The sequence below is a fragment of the Onychostruthus taczanowskii genome, unplaced genomic scaffold (genome assembly GCF_017590055.1).
Source record: "Onychostruthus taczanowskii isolate IOZ18803 unplaced genomic scaffold, ASM1759005v1 scaffold75, whole genome shotgun sequence".
Classification (NCBI taxonomy): domain Eukaryota; kingdom Metazoa; phylum Chordata; class Aves; order Passeriformes; family Passeridae; genus Onychostruthus; species Onychostruthus taczanowskii.
In genome coordinates, this window is record NW_024505339.1 from 1220307 (window position 1) to 1238838 (window position 18532).

An 18532-nucleotide genomic window follows, 5' to 3' on the forward strand; every position below is an offset into this window, starting at 1 on the left:
CGGGCGGCTGAGGGGTCCTGGGCGTGAGGGGCGGGTGGCTCTTGGTGAGAGGGTCCCTGTGGGGAGGGGTTTAGTGCGAGGGTCTCTGTGGGGAGAGGGCGTTGCTCTGGTGGGCTCTTGTGAGGAGGGGGCAGCCGGCTGTGAGGGGTTGTGTGAGGAGGAGCCCTTGGTGTGAGGGGCTCTTGGGGAGGGGGTCAGTGGTGTGAGGGGAGGGTAACCAGGTGTGAGGGGTTGTGTGAGGAGGGGTTTTGGTGTGAGAGGCGGTTTTAGGGAACAGGTGAGGGGTTGCTGAGGGGGTAGGAGAACAGGAGAGAGCTGGCGTGTGGGGGTGCTGAGGGGAGTTTGGGAAAGAGGGTTTGTGGAAGCTCCATGTGGGGACACTGAAGGGTGAGAGGGGCCTGAGGGAGGGGATGGCTGCTGAGGCCATTTGAGCTCAGACAGCATTTTGAGGGGCAGCAGGCCTGAGGGAGAATGAGGAAAAAGGTGGTGAAAGGGGCAGAGAGATGAGGGGCTCAGCAAGGGGCTACATGGGGCCTGGTCATGGATAGGGAGAAGAGGTGTAGGGGAGAGGCCTGGCATGGGTGGGAACTTTTTGGGGGCAGTGTGGCAGAGGACAGTGGGTTTGGGGCAGGCTGGCTGTGGTGAGGACATGGAGCCAAGTAGAGCTGCCTCTCTGGCCAGGAGCAGCTCATCTATAGGCAGTGACAACCCCAGGAGGTGGTAGGTGACTGCTCTAGTGCAGCAGCCCTCACCAAATGGGTGCATTTCAGCCTGCCCTTGGCCAAGCTGTATCTGGGATGTGGCCAGAAGAGGGGAAAAAAAAAAATCTTATGGGTTGAGCACATGGCCTCCTAAACTGTACTCTTGGCTCTCAGTGGTGGGTGTTGAACTTGGTAGGTTGTTGAGCCTTTGTGTGCTTTGGTATCTCCATCTACGAAGCAGAGATAACAGTTGGCTTCATGCAGGGATTAATTATCACATCTTGTAGTCACGTATTTGTTTATTTGTTTTTACTATAGATTACAGCTGGAGGAATTCTAAACAGTCCACTTCTCCTTGTCATGGTGTTTGAGCGCATTGTGCTCCTGTCTGAACAGAGGAAATCACTGAGGTCAGTCTCCCTTGTGTTTATCGTTGCTTTCCCTTTCAGAAGTATGGGGGCAAGGAATTACCAAAATAACAATTTGTACTGACATCCTGATAATAAATTAATAGAAACAGTTACATAAGACACAAAGTTTGTCAAAGGTGTGTTTGTAGGGATGGCTTCCATTTTTGACTTCAGAATTACACTGCAGGCGTACTGCGCTCTATTATAAAGTACCCTGCAAATACTCAGTTTTGAGATGTCCCCAGTATGAAATAATACAACTCTGTAAATCCAGTGTTACTGCTACTGCTGAAATAAAACGGATGAAACAAACTTCCTTCCTATTTTCCACATAATCTGACAGAAAGCTTTGTATCCAGCAGGTGTTGAGGTGATCCTGGATACGGTTTAGGTGAATTTTACTTTTACCTTTAGATAATCTGGGATGGGGAGACACCTGAGGAATGTTATTGGCTGTAACAATTGTGGACCACATCTAGAGTTTTGTGAACTTGTCCCAGAGTGGTCTGATACTTTGCCTTTTCAAATCCCTATAGGAAAAGGGAGACAAACGTGGATCACTTCAAACATATGTTGTTGTGGGTATTGGGAGAGGCAAACTAAAGGTTTATCTGATGATCTCAACCTTGAAGTTGGCAGCTTTGACAGGAAACTTGGTTTCATTCATCTGCCAAAGATATTTGTAGTGTATCATTTGACAAGTTAAAAGGCATTTTTGTAATGACACAAAAATAAAACCATCCGCTTTCTGAAACTACAGTTTCTGTCTTCTGAAATAATATGGGAGGCACGCTTCTGGGGAAATTAAGGGCATGTTTGAAAGGTAAACATTTGTGTTTTCAAATGTTGGAAGAATGGTGTTTAATGTGAATCTGCTCAGCGTGGCCTATTGATATTAATTTGGTTTTGTACTTGTTTTGTGGAATTAGTGGGTATCATTTGCTTTTGGAGATGGGAGAACAAAGTGGAGCAGTAAGAGAGAGTGATCCGCCCACGGGGTCAAAAGGTGGAATTAAGAATCAGGTTCTTCTGAATCTTGATCTTGTACTTCTTCCTGCAGACAAATTGCCTGTAAAGCTCATGAATTATGAGGGCTAGTGAGGTCCATGGAGCTAACCCAGCAAATGCCAGCAGAGAGTCTGGGCCACAGCTCTTAGTGTTACACACGTGAAAGATAATGAGAGGTCTAGGTAAAAATCCTTAGAGTCTCTTAACAGTGGCTGTGGAAAAATGTGAATAATGCTTTGTCTTTAACTATCAAGTATTTTGCTTGAAATGCTAGATCTGCATTTGATATGTATTCAATGACTGCTTCAAAAATATACAGTGTAGTCTGTGAACAGACTGTTTGGGAAGAGTTCACTGAAATTCTGAATGAACAGCCAGTGTGAAAATTATGTTTATTGTTGCCAGCTGAACTAAACAGCACATTTAGCTTTCCTAGTCCATTGCATTAGGCATGTTCTTGCTGCCTTCTCAAAAGACCATAGTAAGCGTCTAGAAAGTTAGTTCAGCTTCATTTGCTAATTTCCTGATGCAAATTTAGTCCACTTAAGAAAAGAACTAAACAGGTTTATATATGTCTGCATCTGGGATTTGCACCAGTCTATCTGTCAGATAGCTATACCCAAAGTTAATTCTGTCTGAAGGAGGTGCCAGAACATCAATAAATAAATATTACAAATTGCCTAGCGGTTCAGCTGACAGGCAGAACTGGTTTCAACATATTGCTCCCAATGTGCTGCTGCAGAGCTGGCCCTGGAGTAGACCCATATGACATTCCAACATGGACAGGACCTTTAAGAGTGTGCACCAGCTCTCCATGGTATTGTAGGAGAGGAAGTACAGAACAATACTAAGTCCCACGGAAGCTGTGGCAAGAATTTATTCAAGGCACATTGTAATTACTCAGGCAGGGAGTTTGGCCAGGACATTGGGGTTAACACCCCTGCTCCTGTAGAGGTGTCATAGTTTATTTTTTTTAATGACTTGAAGTGATGAGAAGCTTGGCTTTCTGTCTCAGCAGAATGACACCAGTTCAAGCAGTGTAAACTTCTTACAGCAATATGAAGGTGCTGGTTCAGAACTAACTCAGAGCAGTGATTGGGCCTAGTACAGTAATCATTGCTTTATAAATACTTGCAGTAGATAAGAAAGATAAGAGTGTGATTAGGGCACAGTTTCAGGTGCTGTAATTACAGCCATGCCTTCCTCAGCCTTCAGTTCAAATGTTGCTTGAATCTGGCTGTTTTTAAGCAAACAGTTGTAAGTTTTAGAAGAAATCATCAAACTTGAAGCAGAGAAATTTGGTTATTAATTATATAGCAGCTATGAACAGCAGTTATCAGTGCTTTTTCTTAGAAACTTATACAAGTAGAAAGAATTAAACTGGATAAATTACATTCATGCCTCTGAGATTTTTAGAAAGTGTTCTTTGTATGTATGATGTACTAATTTAGGAACTAACTTTCAGCCTGTTTTCTGCTTGCAGAGAAGATAAGCACTTGTGTGTTTTAGTGAGTGACTAGTTGTGCAATGCACAAGTGAGGAATTGTTTTGATTTTACTGGCACATGAAACCTGCCATCATTCCTATAGTACAGTTTGGGCCATTATTATTGGTTATGAGGTTATACAGGAAAAACATGTTCTAGAGAAAGGCTGGTCAAAATAAACAAGGTAGAGTCTTCCAGATTACAACAATCTGGTTTTGTATCAGTGATGTAAATGCTTGGGTACATCCACTGGGATGAAGGTACCATGTCAGGCAGTGTCCCTCTGACAGTTCATGTTGTAAGGACAAAAATGAAGCAATACTGACATTATTACGTAACTGCTTTTGTATTCTATGACAACAATTATAATACTTCACTCTTCTCTTACCTTCTATTAGATGCTCCTTGATGTGCACTTATGATTGTTCCATGAGTTGAGTGGTTTTAGCTATTAGGAAATGGGGAAATGGTGGCACAAGAAGAAGTATTTGCCAAGGTCATATGGGAAGTAAATGTCAGAGGCATAAACAGAATCTCAGCCTTCTGACTCTGCCCTCTGGGAAACCAGACAAAAGTGGAAAAGTGGCTTGCAGTGTGACTCAAGAGCTTTTCCTTCCCCAACCACTGCCATGCTGGGCAATTACAAATAAATGCCAGTAGGTCATTTCCACCTGAGTCAAACAGGTTTGCAAGGGACTCTAGGTATCATGTCTTCTGCTAGTGAGGGCTCTTCCATGGGTCCTTGCAATAAATTTCCTTTGAAATCTTTTCAGAATTTTGGAACTAACTGGCTTTTTAGGCCGTGACAGCTGAGTATAAGGAGAGTCTGTTCAAGTATCTCAGATTTTTTCCCAACAGCAGGGCTGAAGGGGGTTTTACTCTGGCATTGGTTCAGAATACCTGCAGTGGGTACAAGGACCAGTATTATGAAGTCCTTGATCTTGAAGAGTGACTGATGGAAAGAAACAGCACAGGAAAGGCCTTGGCTCTGGCCCTTAGATGGATGGGTAAGAAGAGGCCTTTGGCAGAGAAGGGAGAAAGGTGACTAATAATGTGAAACTGGGAGGAAACTCATTTCAGTTATGCAATCTGCTGGCTTGCTTTTTCTGAGGGAAGATACCTTTTGTTAGTTGTTCCACTGGCACTTGCTGCTCATGCTGTCTTCTGAATAGAAATCTAAACCAATTATTTCTCTGCTTGACTTAGGAAGCTTAATTTAGCTCCAGAGCAATGAAAATACAGCAGCATTTAATTTCTTTGTTCTCCATCTGCAGGATTTCTTTTAGATTTACGTTGTCTCTTCCCTTTATTATTGTTTCTTTTTCCTGGCTGTCCAGTAGTTTAACCAAGATGAAGAAACTTTTTTCTTCATGCACTTATTCCCCATATCTCACTTGTTCCATGGTTTTCTGTGTCCTTTTTGCCACATTTCCAAAACTTCCATGGAGAATTTTGCCGTGGTGGTTCAAGAAGTTGCTGTTGTCTGATCTAATCCTTCTCCACAGGTTTTCCCTCATGGCTGAGTCAGGGTTCTGTGCCTGCCCCTGCTGGGTTAGTGCTGGCTATCTCAGCTCAGACCCCAGCCCGACAGTGCTGTGACTGCCCTGGCCTTTGTCCTAGACTGGCTGGTGTAGGGATGTGTATTGATGCCAGCTGACCGTGGTACAGGGATGTAGCCTCTGGAAGAGTGTGCTGGAGAGGGTGACTGGAAGTGCTGGACAACAGCTGGGGAACTCTTCTGAGAACTCCTAGATTCCATATTAGCATGGTGGCTTTTCCAGTGATCTGCAATGAACAGCTCTGCTGTTGACCCTATCTGGATCTTGATCTCCTGTTTTATAGATTTTATAGGTAAAACAACATTGTTGTAAACTTGCTTCCAGGCACTGATTCTTATAATCCGTAAAACAGTTGTGAAACTGTGGCCTTGCTCTTCAGCAATTCTGCAGTCACCTATCTCTGAGACATTGTATTTCACCCTTGAATAAGATTCCAGACCAAAAAAAAGAGTTAGACTGCATACAGATTAACAAATGTGTTGCTAGTATCTCTGGCTACTGCAGCATGACTCACCCATCAGTGCTTGTCAGAGTCTGGCGTGACCTCATTGAAAGCTTCAGCATCTCTTATGTGAAGGCAGGTTGTAATCCAGTGTGGGAATCCTAAATAGGTGGGGAATGAAGTTCTGAGATTGTGATAATGCATACATCATAAACATCTCCCTGGAAATCAATTATGCCCTCACCAGGAATACTCTTACAGATTTCTGAGGATCTCTTGGTGCTAAGCCTGCCTTTCCCTGCTTTTATTAAAAAAACCACCTGTACTATTCAACACAGTAACAGAAATCAATGGTGGTGGCAAAATTTAAGAGTGAATGGGATGTCAGGGAGGAGCTGCTCTGTTATTTGCAAGGACAAGAAAGAGCTGATGGTTCCTTTTTATTTATCACAGCATCTACAGACTTTTCTTTATTTTTTTTTCCTATGTCAGTAATGGGGCTTCTGGTACACAGATATCTGCTGGTACTCAAACTGAAAGTGAAATCCCTGGCTGTTGGTGTGGTTGCTGTCCTTAGGACACGTGAATGTCTGCTCCTGTTTTGCTGTAGGTAATTTCTGTATGTGGCAGAGTTGTCTGTGCCAGCCTGGAAGCTTTGTCCATAAGCAGCAACAGTAACTGTCTCTTGGTTTCTCAAAGCTGCAGCTCCTCTCTGGTTCCACACACCTGCTTTGTCACAGAGTGTCAGTAACTTTGCAGAAGTCACTGCATCCTCTGCTGTGCTTGGGATCAACTCTGGCATCTGTCTGAATGTATGTACATCCCTACTGCAGACCTGCTTTTCCTATCCACACTCTTATCTGGTGAGTTTGTTCTCTTACCCTTTGCCTTAGGTAGGTGATAGTATGACTTTTGTATTTCTTAACAGTTTTTTATCTTGAGTCTGGGAACATGGATTGTTATTATTGTGGGAGAGGGGAAGAGGGCAAAAATCCTGAGTAGAAATATGTTACATTCTGGTCCTTCTTTAAGGAAGGTGTAGCAGGTCACAGAATCAATGCATGCATATAATTTGTAAGGAAAAAATAGGCAACCTTAGGCCTTTTTATCCATGATTCTTTAGCACAGAGATCAGACAGGTGCTATATCTCCTTAGCTGTTTGGTAAATCCATGGGGAAATAAGTTGATGGGTCTGACCAGTTTCTAGTACTAAGCACTGTGCATTGTGCACACAAAATAGATCTAGTTCTAAAAAATAATGTCTGATGTTCTTTGTGCAGAGACCAAGGCCTGGATGATGTTTGGAGACTGGGTATACCTTTACTGGATGAACTGATGGATGTACACCATGATGTTCTAGGGCATAAGAGATGGAAGCCTCATAAAAGTGTTGTCCATGCTGCATTCAGCTGTGGGGATGTTGTCTTAAATGATTGATTTTATATTTGAAGTCCTATTGCTTGATTTATATATTGATTTTTAGTATCTTGGCAGACCTTTCTCTTACACAGTAAAGCATACCTGGGGTTCTAGTAGAACTCTGCTCTTAGGTCAAGCTCAAACCTCATTGCTCCTCCCTGCCTTCAGCTGGAAATGGACAGACACCATTTGTGACTGAATATCCTGAGTCACCGATTCCCAGCTGGCATGTGCACTGCAGTTCCGTCTCTTCCTTTCCGACTGCACTCCCTAGAGGAGATTGGGAACAACTGCACTCGTCAGCTCCAGCGTGGTGTGTGCACTTGCCGGGATCCACACAATTGGTGGACAACCCCTGTCTACGTCTATGGGGTGAGCTGCATGTGATTTGTTACTGTATGCCTGGTGTTTCCACACCGGAAGATAGAACAGGTGTAGGAATATTAAAAAAAAAAATTCAGTTTCTTCGTATTTACTATAAAAATATTTGCATTGTGGAGATGGTGAGAGGATATCTCCATTAAATAATCAGTTGAGACAAGTGATGATACCAGTAATCTATTTCACAATAAGATTGTGTGAGAATGGATGAAAACTAAGGAGCTAGAGAGATGATGAAAGGTGAAGTCGTTACTCCCTACACTAGCAAAATTCTGCTGCCAGGAGCATGGGTCCACCATGCAGGAGCTGATAGATTATCTGTTGTGTCAGACACTTTTGTGCTGTGTTTATCCTGCTTGTGCAGTGTCCCAAAGAAAGGCTGCTTAAGCTCAACAGGGGAATTATGCAACATGTTGCTATGTTATTTCATCTGACCAAAACATTTTCACTGAAATGCTTGCTGCTAGTCTTGTGCATAGCTCTGGGGGAAGCTGAAACACAAAACACTTCATTGACCTTTTTGATCCAACAGGTCTTGACATATTGCTGCTGGACACATCTGTGTCTGATGTGAACTGTGACAGTTCCATTCTGTCCTCCTAAAATAACAGCATATTAAACAATACTATTCTGTCCATGCCATTTCCACCTATTGACTAAAAAGTTAAATTCTTATTAAGCTAGTTTTAATTTACATGTCATAAGCTATTAGTTAATGGTCAGCTGATTTTCCTGGCATGAAGACTGCAAAGTGTATAACACAGATTAGTGCTTGTGTGGGAGCAAATGAGTTAAACCTGCTCATTCTGCTGAAATACCCAGTGAAATACAGTGATGGCCTGCATATCAAATCTGTTTGCAACAGGTCACCAGTGTTTGCCTGGGACAGTTCATCCTGTTAGCAGGCACTGATCCGGCTATGCAGGAGATATGTGGCTTGTGCTGACTCATGAAAGCAGGTGCAAGTTGCATCAGAGAAGTAAGGAGTGGCTCACCTTAGAAGCAGGATGTAGGTTTTAGAGTAAGAACTGTTAACACACCACCTTTAGAAGAAAGTTGGGGGGGAAAAAGACAGGAGAGACACTTTGAAATTAACTTGGTAAATTGTTTTTCTTCTTGCTGCATCAGGGTCTTGTTCCAAATGAGGAAGGTGGAATTATTAACACCACTGAGGTGTCTTGGGAAAACATGAACTGTAGCTGCAAACAGCAGTAGTCCTAAGGCACGTTTTCTGGGGAGGGTTGGGTGACAGCTGTTCATAAACTTTCATATAGTTACTCTCTTGTTCCTTCTTTATAGATCTGACTCATCTCTCCCTGTCCTAAACACACCAGTTTGTTTGGTTTTCTTTTTCCCTCTCCTCTCATTTACCTCATATCCTTCAAGATTCCTTTTGTATCTCTGGGCTTAATTCTATTAAATCCAGTTCCTTTGACTTTTACTTTGCCTGTGCTTTGCACTTGCTGTAGAGCCCAACAAACTTGGCAGCCAATCCTTGGGCACTCCAGAGAAAACAACTGTCTAGACCAGGCACCTTCTGCCCGATGCCCTGGACGTACCCCAGAGCTCCCAGGCATTACTCTGCATTCAGAACATGTTGCTATGCAAATGATTCCTTTCTGTTCTTCCTCTTACCTACACAGTTATGTGCCCCCAACTTCTCCAGCAGGCACTAGTCTAATGTTTATTGATCTTTTACAGAGGTCTGATTCGAAGGAAGATTGATAAAATCTTGTCCGGTGTTTTTGTGAACTCATAATTGCACCTGCCTCCTCCTAGGGAAAGAGGCAGATGGGACTGAGGGAGCCCACAGAATAAATAGTACCTTCTGCAGAACTGGAGATAGTGCAAGCTGGAGGCCATCACTGCAAAGGTCTTGCAGAGCCTGTGGTATCCAGCAGAATTCAGGGAGGTGTGTTACCCTTTCCTAAAAGGAATGGAAGTCAAATCTTGGTCTAAAGACTCCTATGGCATGGGAAGGGCACAGCTTTAATGCAAAGTTGCAAGCTGTGCCTGTTCCCAGTTAAAGCCCCTGTTGCCCTAGGCAATCATTGAGCCTGTCAGCGTCCTGCAGCTTTCATACAGAGATGTGACCAAAATAGCTCCACAACTTTACAATGTGGCTAAAAATAGCTTGCAGGTCAGCTTTTTTCTCAAAGGTGGTAGTGACATCAGAGGGAGAGCACTCTTGCTCCTGTTCAGTGCAGGTAGAACAGGATAAACAAAGCGGGGACAGCAGCAGTTTAGCTGAAAAGCCTTGAGGAAAAAGAGGTGATAAGGGATGGGAAAGGACTGGGAGAGATGGGCTAAAGTGTCAAAAGCGTGGGTGGACCCACTGCTGCTGGCCAAGTTAGTGTGCTCATACCCAACTTCTCCCTGGGGTTTTGTTTCCATGATGCTTGAGAGTTATCAGTCTGTTCCTGTCTCCTTGTGGCCCATGTCAGGATGTGTCACTGGATGGGCTGGCCAGCCAATGCAGCATTTCTTGCTCCTCATTTCCAGACAGTGAACACAGCCCATGACATCACCTCTGGCCAGCGGCAGATCAGAGGCTAGGCCATGGCAATGTCAAGTGTGTTTTGCTGTGGCCATTCAACCAGAGAGCTGATCTTTTACAGTGCAATTTGCATGTGGAGAAATCTGGATGACCCTTAGTTCTAGGGGGATTTCAGTATTTGTTCTTGGGCCAAAAATAGGCTGTTTTTATGGGGTCAAACTGTCTGTTTTTGTAGAGCATTACATTTTACCAAAGGAGCAAAGCTGCACACCATGATCCTCAGAGTTTTAGTCTCTGTTGTGTATACTAAGTCTGGCCATGGAGATGATTGTCAGCCAAGTCTGTAAGTGCCTGATTTGGAACGTTATGGGAATCTAATGTAGGTTATGTGAGGTTTGCCATGCCTGCAGCTCCTGTGCTGCTGAGGTAAGTGTACTGCAGCAGGCTGTGCTAGTGAGAATTTCCTTTGTGCTGCAGGTTTCATGCCTGGTGCTTTCATAGTGCTGAAAGAAGGGAAGGAGACAACAAAAATGTGAAAAATCGAGGGCAGGTCATTACTGTCAGATGAGGACAGAGTCCTGTAGCCAGTCAGATGTGACAGAATGCACTTGCTGATGCTGCTACCAGGAAGCTTGAGAAATGTGACTGATAGCAGTGCGCATGTGCCTTTGGAGGAAGGAGGCTACGTGTGTGCTCTTGCAATGCTTTTCTCTGCCCAGCAACATCATTGCTTCTTTTCCTGGTGTTCTGCTTAAGCAGCTGTTCTGCATTTATGACCCCATCTATTCTTCATACAGGGCCATCTTCACACTGAGCCACCTTCACTGTCACTATCAGAAGGACTGATAAGACCTCAGGTTTGCTTTGAGTAAGCACTATAAATAGGGCAAAAGCACTATAGTTATTGTTCTCTTAAACTAGTGTAGGTCTTACAAGACCAGCCTCTGTCCCTACCTATTTAAAATGGCTCCTGTTGCCTCACAAGAGGGAGACTTGAGCCAAATACATCTCCATATTGACAAGTATAGAGAGAATTATGCGCATGATCAGCTTGCAAGTATTTCATTTGATGTGCAGCTGGAAGTCAGCTGCCAATAGAAAAGGGAGCTCTGCAACCCCACTTGTGTGCTTCTAGTGCATTTAGATGCTACAGGCCACATTAATTGCAGACTGCAGTTAGACCAGGTTATAGGCAAAGTCAACTCAATACCATCATCATGACCAGTTAGTACAGTCATTTCTGAGCACTGCAATTTCTCACCACAGCCTGCTCCTTCCCTTCAGTGAGAGCTGTTCCTTGGTCTGCCCTGCCCAGCTTGTAAATGTATCTCATCAGTCTCTGTTTCTTTGCAAATGAGCTGCGTAGGTAATGGGAGGAGGAGGAGGAGGAGGAGGCAGCAGCACTGCAACCTGCCCATCCCCAGCTGATCATCAAGGCTCAGTGCTCCTTAGGCTTTCTGAAGTTATTTTCCCCATGAATTGTGTGGGTATAAAACTTTGTTGATTCCTTAAATGCCCTGCCTTTTGCAACAGGTCATTTCCCAGGGGGGAAAACAGGCTGTTGATGTGGTAGGCACTCAGCTTGTCCTTTGGATAAGATCCAGAGGCGATTAGTTTGGGCGCAGCAGTGTGCTAACACAGGCAGAATGCACCCAGACTGGCTCCTGCCGAGATAGCCCCAATCTCTCCACTGTCCCCACCTCTGTCCACGGCCCCTGGCTCAGTGTGAGCACCGGTCCCTGTCCCTCTCCCTGCGTGTGCTGGCACGCCCACAGGGAAGCAGAATTCGCACCCCATGCTGCTTGCCCGTGTCCTGATCAGTACCAACCCTCCCAAAGCAAACAGTGATTTGCCTGTCTGCTCTGACTCAGCTGTGCTGAAGGCAGGAATCGGTAATAAATCCGGTTCAGTAAAGTCCATAGGTAAGGAACAGCCTTCTGTAGCAGATACTGAGGCATTTTAAAGGAACTTGACTCTGTCCCAGGAAGTGCACTGAAGTGAGCAATGCTGCATTGGGCAAGAAAGTCTACCCAGGAGCCATTAATCTCTCAACATCTCTAGCCCTGTGGTTGTATGCACTGGGGGTTGTCTTCCCCTGCCTGCAGTTACTAGCTAACAACTGGGAATTCAAAGGAATCTGGGCTATGTTTAGGAAGCAAGTACCTACTCTTTGCCTCCTCTCAGGAAGCAAGGTCCTTCATTACAGCCTGTCATGGCAAGGGGCTTGCAGATAAGGAGGAAGGGCAGGAAACATGCTGGGCTTTGCTTCTTTACAGCTCTAAATATTTTCCATAGTCTTAGCACTGTGAGTCAGCATTTCTAGAGCCTTGACTTGTTTACAGCAGCAATCAGTGAGATGGTATAAGGTAGGTGGGGTGTGGAGGTATGTTTGTGTCTAAAATGAGAAACCCTTTGCCCAGGCACAAGTGGAGAAGTTACCAACTGTATTTTCCATTTGTGACTAACAGGAAGCAAGGGACTGGATACCCTAAACAGTAACTGCAGTGGAGCCATTTCCAGGGTAAGGAGTTTCCTAGTGTGAGTAAGGGAATTGAACTTCACAAAGCTGTAAACATTGTGTTGTCATAGTTCACTTTTTATATATATATATATATGTACATATTAAAAAATAAAAAAAAATAAAAATAAAAAAAAAGACTGCAAATACTTAGGATTATCAGTATAGTGGGATAAAGGTAACACTTCCCATCTGAAGTGGTATGGATTCATTTTGCATTGGCCTGGCCAGACAGGCTGTGGGGCAAAAGACCCCCAGAAGTGTACAGGTAACATCAACCACTGAAGTTTTCATTCAGAGCCCATACCTACACTGGAATAAGGAACATCAGCCATGGGATATCTTTTGTCACCACATGCAGGCTTTTTCCCTATGCCTGACTGGTCAGCCTGGCTGGATCTCATGGTAAAGGGAGTTGACATCAAAACCAAGGTATTTTAGATCTGCGACCTCAGTTCTGCAAAGGTGTTTATTTTGAAAATTCTAGTTTCCATAGCGATGTAGTACTGTTCTCTCTCATCTTTCTCCCATTAACCCAGTCTTAGCAGCCATTAGATAAATTATCAGTGAGGCAAACCTTAGCATTTTTTAATCTTAAGTGATTTTATATGTGTTGGTTCCTTAGTGAATCAGAGGCATTTAGTTAAGAATTGACTCATATCCTTTCCTGGGGCTGACATGAGGTCTATTGCAGTGAAAAGATGATAATGAAGAGTGAATATTATTAATTGGACTTGAATGAATTAGTAGTGGGGGGGTCTTATGTCTAGAATTCTGGTTCAGTTATATGTCATTAGATTTTACTTGGGTTCCACTATAGCATCATTAGGACATCATATTTTCATTTCATACATGTATTAAGTAAGCCCTTTTGTAAGGGTTGCTGTGCAGTGCTGTTCCACTGCTTTTTTCCCCCCCAGAGGTGACTTTTGGAGACAGTTCCCCTTCCCATTGTTAACAGCCAGTGCTTGTGGCTCATTTCTTCATTCTTCTTTTCAATACCTACAAAAACATCCAATTAAGAAAAGAAGGCAATATCTTTTTTATTGGTGTGTTTTGTTTGTTTGTTGGTTGTTGTTTTATTTTGTTTCCTGGTGCATCTGGCCTTTCCTGGTCAAGGAACTACTAGTTTTGCCAGAATAGTTATGCAGCTTGGAATGTAAAAATCCCAGACTTAACCCTGCAGCAGTAATGGCATGCAAAAAACAAAGATGTGGAGATTATTTATTCTGATGGTGTAGCTTGCCTTTTAAGGAGATGATTTAGTGAGTTCTTTTGCCTATATGAACTGTATCTCCACCTGGGGAGCTCTGCCAGAATAGCTGTTCCATAAACCCTTTGCTGTGAACAACAGCCTTTGTCCTGGAATTCAGCCCTCATGAGTAGGTAAGCAGTGAGGTACAGAAACTGTGTGGGAGAACGAGAGTGGCACTGTGGACCAGATTCCAAGATAAGGAAGTAGGGCTAAATACAGGCAAGGGTTAGCCTTTGACTCCTGCAGTGTCCTCACTTGGTAACAAAAATACCTGAATTGTGTAAAATAGAACACAGATCCAGTAAGGTGAGGATGCAGGAACTCCTCTGTGGAATCTGGATGTTAGCAGGCATCTGCTGCTCAGTGCCCATTGCTTGCCCTGCCAGTCAGTCTGTTTTCCTCCCCAGCTAGAGCCATCAGCTGTCTTGTTTGTATTCAGTCCATGAGTTCTTCAGAGGAGATGGGTTTTCAAAAGTCAGTTCTTCACCCTGCTTCTATTTGAGCTCCCCAGGCCTTGGATATCTGGCAGAAATAGCCTCTTAAATCCCAAGAGGTATAAGCTCACTTGTGCTCCAAAGAATAGTAATTCTAACAAAATCTCTATTTTAGATGTCAAATATTTACTTTTAGCTGAATTATGCCCATCCAGTGAGAAAACTAATAATACTTTGCTCTTCACAATATAACTTATCAGTGAATCCTGATATATATTTTATGCAAAACATTAAAAGGTGGTTGCTTATCTTTTCATTTACCTTTTTTTTCCCCTTCATGTTCCTCCCTATGTTTTGAGATAAGGTGAACAAAAGTTCTCCAACTGCTATCTCTAAGCTATGCATTCTGCAATACCTTCACTCCCTCCAAGGTGAATGGTCCCAAGTCTTTTTAAATTTCCTTCAGACAAGGGCTCTTCCAAATCCCTAATCTTGTAGTCAACCATCATTGCCCTGTGTCACATAATGAAGTCACAGTAATAACTCAAACAATAACCCCTCCAGATCTGGTGTTCTGTCAGTGCTGGGCATTGTTAAGTTGGAGATCCTGACTGCAAACACAAGCAGAGGAGTCCCCATGTGCCAAATGCAGACATACCCAACCCACATTTAAAAACTAATATTTTTTTTAAAAATTTCATGTTTCAAAATAACTGCTTGGTATCCAAGTGAAATGAGAATTAAATGTGACTAGCAGCCTTGTGACTGTTGTGTTGTATAACAAGATAAAAAGTACTTGGGATTTGTGAATTGAGCTTTTTTTTTCATTTGTCTTCCAGAGGTCAAAGTCCACTGCAAGCAGTGACTGATACAATTCCCTGTGTAAGTCAGGCTGGACTGCCTGTGCCTCAGGTTCTAACAGCAGGGGAGGTTGTGCAAGAGCACCTTGGTAGGTGTTTGTCTGGATTTCTCTGTGGTCCCTGTGATGATCCTAGGAAGCAGGAGGAGATCCAGAATTGTCTGAAAGCCAGGATTCTTTGAAGTCCCAGAGAAGTAATGATGAGAGTTGTGGCTGAGGCCAACCTGCTAGCCTGCTTCCCATTCTGCTTCTTGTAGGTGTCCAAGAAGCTGCCTCCAGTTTGTACAATTGCACTCTAGTAAACAATTTTGCATGCAGATATGGGCAGCAGATGTTATTCATGCCTGTGTGAACACTTCAGTGTTTTTCCAACAGGGATGATCCTCAGATTGAGTCCTGTTAAACAATGGATGTACCCACCAGAAGTGCCACTGGTCACAGCCATTCTGTCACAGTTTGCACAAAACGCTTTGAAGGATGGTCACGCCATCCTTCTTTGGCCACTTGAGGGGATTGACTCACAAATATGAGCAAAATAAAATTAGATGGCTTAAGTGGCTGCAACCCCAGCTGTGTCCCCACTGCCCAATTCCCAGAAGCTCATCCCTGCAGCCAGCCTGGCTGTGGAAGGCAACTCCTGAGCTGCTGTAGTGACAGCCCATTCTTCAGAGTGTTAATGTTTGTCTGGCTCCTCTGTGAAACAGTTTAGGAAGCTTAACCAGAATAAAAATGTGCACTTTTCCATCTGAAGAATTATTTTTTAGTTTAATTTCTCAAATGGGCTCTGAGAAGCAGAAGTGTTGCTGTGAGGGCAGGGCAGAGAGAGATGACCTTCCCTTTTGGGAGCAGCCATTACGTCAGTTTTGCTGCCTCACAAAACTATACCCTGTGGTTATTTTTGGTGCTGGACTGCCTTAATTTTCTGGAGAGTGAATGAAGGATTAGCATAGTGTGCTTTTGACATTTGGAAACTAAGCTCTCAGAAGAAAAAATCATAATTTAGTATGTGCTGAGGTGGAAATGCTTAAATTGCTAGGGATGGAAAGATGGGCAAAACATGAATTTTTTACAATTTTTATGATTCAGCTAGGGAGTTAAATACTTTTAAATTTTTTTTTTTGGTTTTGCTGCTTTTTAAGACCTCTAACCCAATGCCTACTATGCAGCTGCCTCTAGAGAGAGAAGTCTTTAAAGAGACCAGCTTTGTACCTATAAATAATGTACACAGCAGAGTACAAAAATGGAGTCAAGGAGAAGCTCCTCCTTACCTGAATGTAACTGCAGCAGCTGCATGGGAATAGCTGTGGTCAGGCTGTGAGCAGCACTCATACCCTGTCATCCATCTTGACTAAACTGCTTCTGAGAACTAATTCTGAGATCCCAACACCTGAATATCAACTGGTAAATCCCAATTGCCTTGTACTGAAACACATTAGATGCCAGCAGCCAAACGTGGCAAGGTTTTGAACAGTGTGGTTATAATCCCACCTGGAACTAAAGGTCTGCTGGAGTGCTTTGTTAAGTGTTGGAATATGGAGAATTTCTCAAGTCTGAACCTCTGCTATAAATGAAAACACTGTGGCAAAAAAATGTAAATAAATGCCACACATTTTGTGTAAGAGCCCTTCCCAATATCTATAAATATGGTAATTTTGATGTTTCCTGGTTTTGAGTTTTAAACAGGAGACAGAAACATGAAATATCACAATGCAAGCATTTTATTTTTTTCATGGATTAATTTTATAATTTCACTTTTATTTTACCTGAAAACAATTAATGGAAACTAAATGTAATGTTTTATAGAGGATTGCCTTTGAAAGGAAATAATTTGTTCTTGAAAAAATAACTTCAATAGCTTCTCAGTTTAACTGCATTTTAATATGAACACAAAACTCATCCCAGGTCAGACTCTCCAGGAAAACTTTCTCATTATTCCTGTAGCAGTTGATTCATTCCATGCTGCCTTAATTTTGCAGCTTTAAAGGGCAGGTTCTCTGCAAAGCCATCCACTTCAAAGCTTCATAAAACAGAGCTTTGAATAAATTACTGAGTCAGAAATTATATTGGCTGTGCCCAGCTTTGTGCCTGGATGTGGGAATACTTGGCACTGGGTGTGGAATTCCAAGGAAAATTGCCTCTTTGCTGGCTTGCCAAAGAGCAGTAAGAAGGAAAACTGCTGCAGATGAGCAGACACGGAAATCTCCAGCTTCCCTTTCCAGAGAACACATCCTGAAGAACTGTTGAATATTAATACATATTATAACTGGTGCAACACTGGGCAAACCCTGGCACTGACAGAAACTCCTGCTTCTGGAGGGGATGTGTCCCAGCGTGGCCACGGGGCAGCATCCCTGCTGGAACTACTCTTACCTTTAAAATGCATCCCTGAGGATGCACCGTGGAATCCGTGGCAGTGGGGAAGGCCCACTGTGTGTGGACACACCATGTTGGGGTGTGGGATGCCCGTGCTTCATGAAGCCCAGGCTGTGTTATTTTGGATTTTTTTTTCTCTCTTTTGCAAGCTTTAGATAATATAATACTAATTATAGCAGTGACATAGTTGATTTGTCTTTCACAAAGAGACAGCCCACCTTCCTCTGTATTCAGACTTCAGCTGTGTGTATGTGGAGACGATTTGTCTATAATTGTTTGCTTTCTTCAGAGTCTTTTGAAGTTTAAATCTTCAAGCCAGCTCCCTATATTAAAAATAAATTCTTCCAAGCCACCAATAAAATGTCAGCTGTGATTAAAGCCCGACTCCTCATTTTAAGACTTGTCTCCTAAGCACTGTGAGGTCACTCAATGAGTCAGCGTTTGAAAGGACCAGGACCGTTATTGTTTGGGTAAAGCCCAAAGTTCATCATTGCTTTCTTAAATGGTTTCATCACGTTCTAAATGGCTTTGCATTGTGCTGAAAGAAATGTAAACTGCAGGAATGATTTGGCAGAGAACTTGTGATATTTCAGGCACCTCAAATCTTGAAAAAACCCTCTGTATTAGTGTTGAAGTTGGTATTTCTGGTAAGGAAAAGCTTTACCTCCTGTGTAGTAAAGAGGAGGGTGAAGTGGGAAGCTCTGTCTGAGGCATAAACTTTCAACTGTGTTCTCTTAAAATAAAGCTTGGGAACTGTAACTCCAGACAAGGGCTCTTATACAGTGCCAAAGTCTGAAAGGTCTTCTCTAGACACATGAACTTCATTAATTTTGTTCATTAAAATAGTGAAAAAATAGAACAGAGCATTAAGCTGCAAGGAAGAGCCTTGAGAAGCAAGTCCATACTATTTTCAGGACTGTCTGTGGAGCCCGTTTATATTACACACATTAATTTTAACAGTCTTTAATTACATGAACACATTTTATTTTGTCACTTTTCCTCCCTGTTTGCTGCAGTGCCCACTATTGGGACTATTTGGAGGCAATTAATCACACCAGAGCAGCAAATAACTTGGAGCAGGACTTTGCCTCTCTCTCCAGCTTGTGTCAGTCGTGGGTCTCCCCATTCTCTCTGCCCTTTTCCTATATTCCTAATTAACTCCTGCCTCAGTTCCTCACTGATCCATACA

General features: G+C 43.1%; 1 long non-coding RNA gene across 2 annotated transcripts; it reads left to right on the forward strand.

The window, feature by feature from the left end:
• Nucleotides 1-266: 266 nt before the first annotated feature.
• LOC121345875 lies at nucleotides 267-17886 on the forward strand. 2 transcript variants are annotated; one of them, XR_005954016.1, is made up of 6 exons: nucleotides 267-1111; nucleotides 6099-6216; nucleotides 6306-6469; nucleotides 6888-7398; nucleotides 12373-12425; nucleotides 14951-17886. It is a non-coding gene; the product is annotated as an uncharacterized LOC121345875 (long non-coding RNA). The 2 variants fall into 2 exon arrangements; XR_005954017.1 differs by having other exon boundaries at nucleotides 6099-6212.
• Nucleotides 17887-18532: the final 646 nt, after the last annotated feature.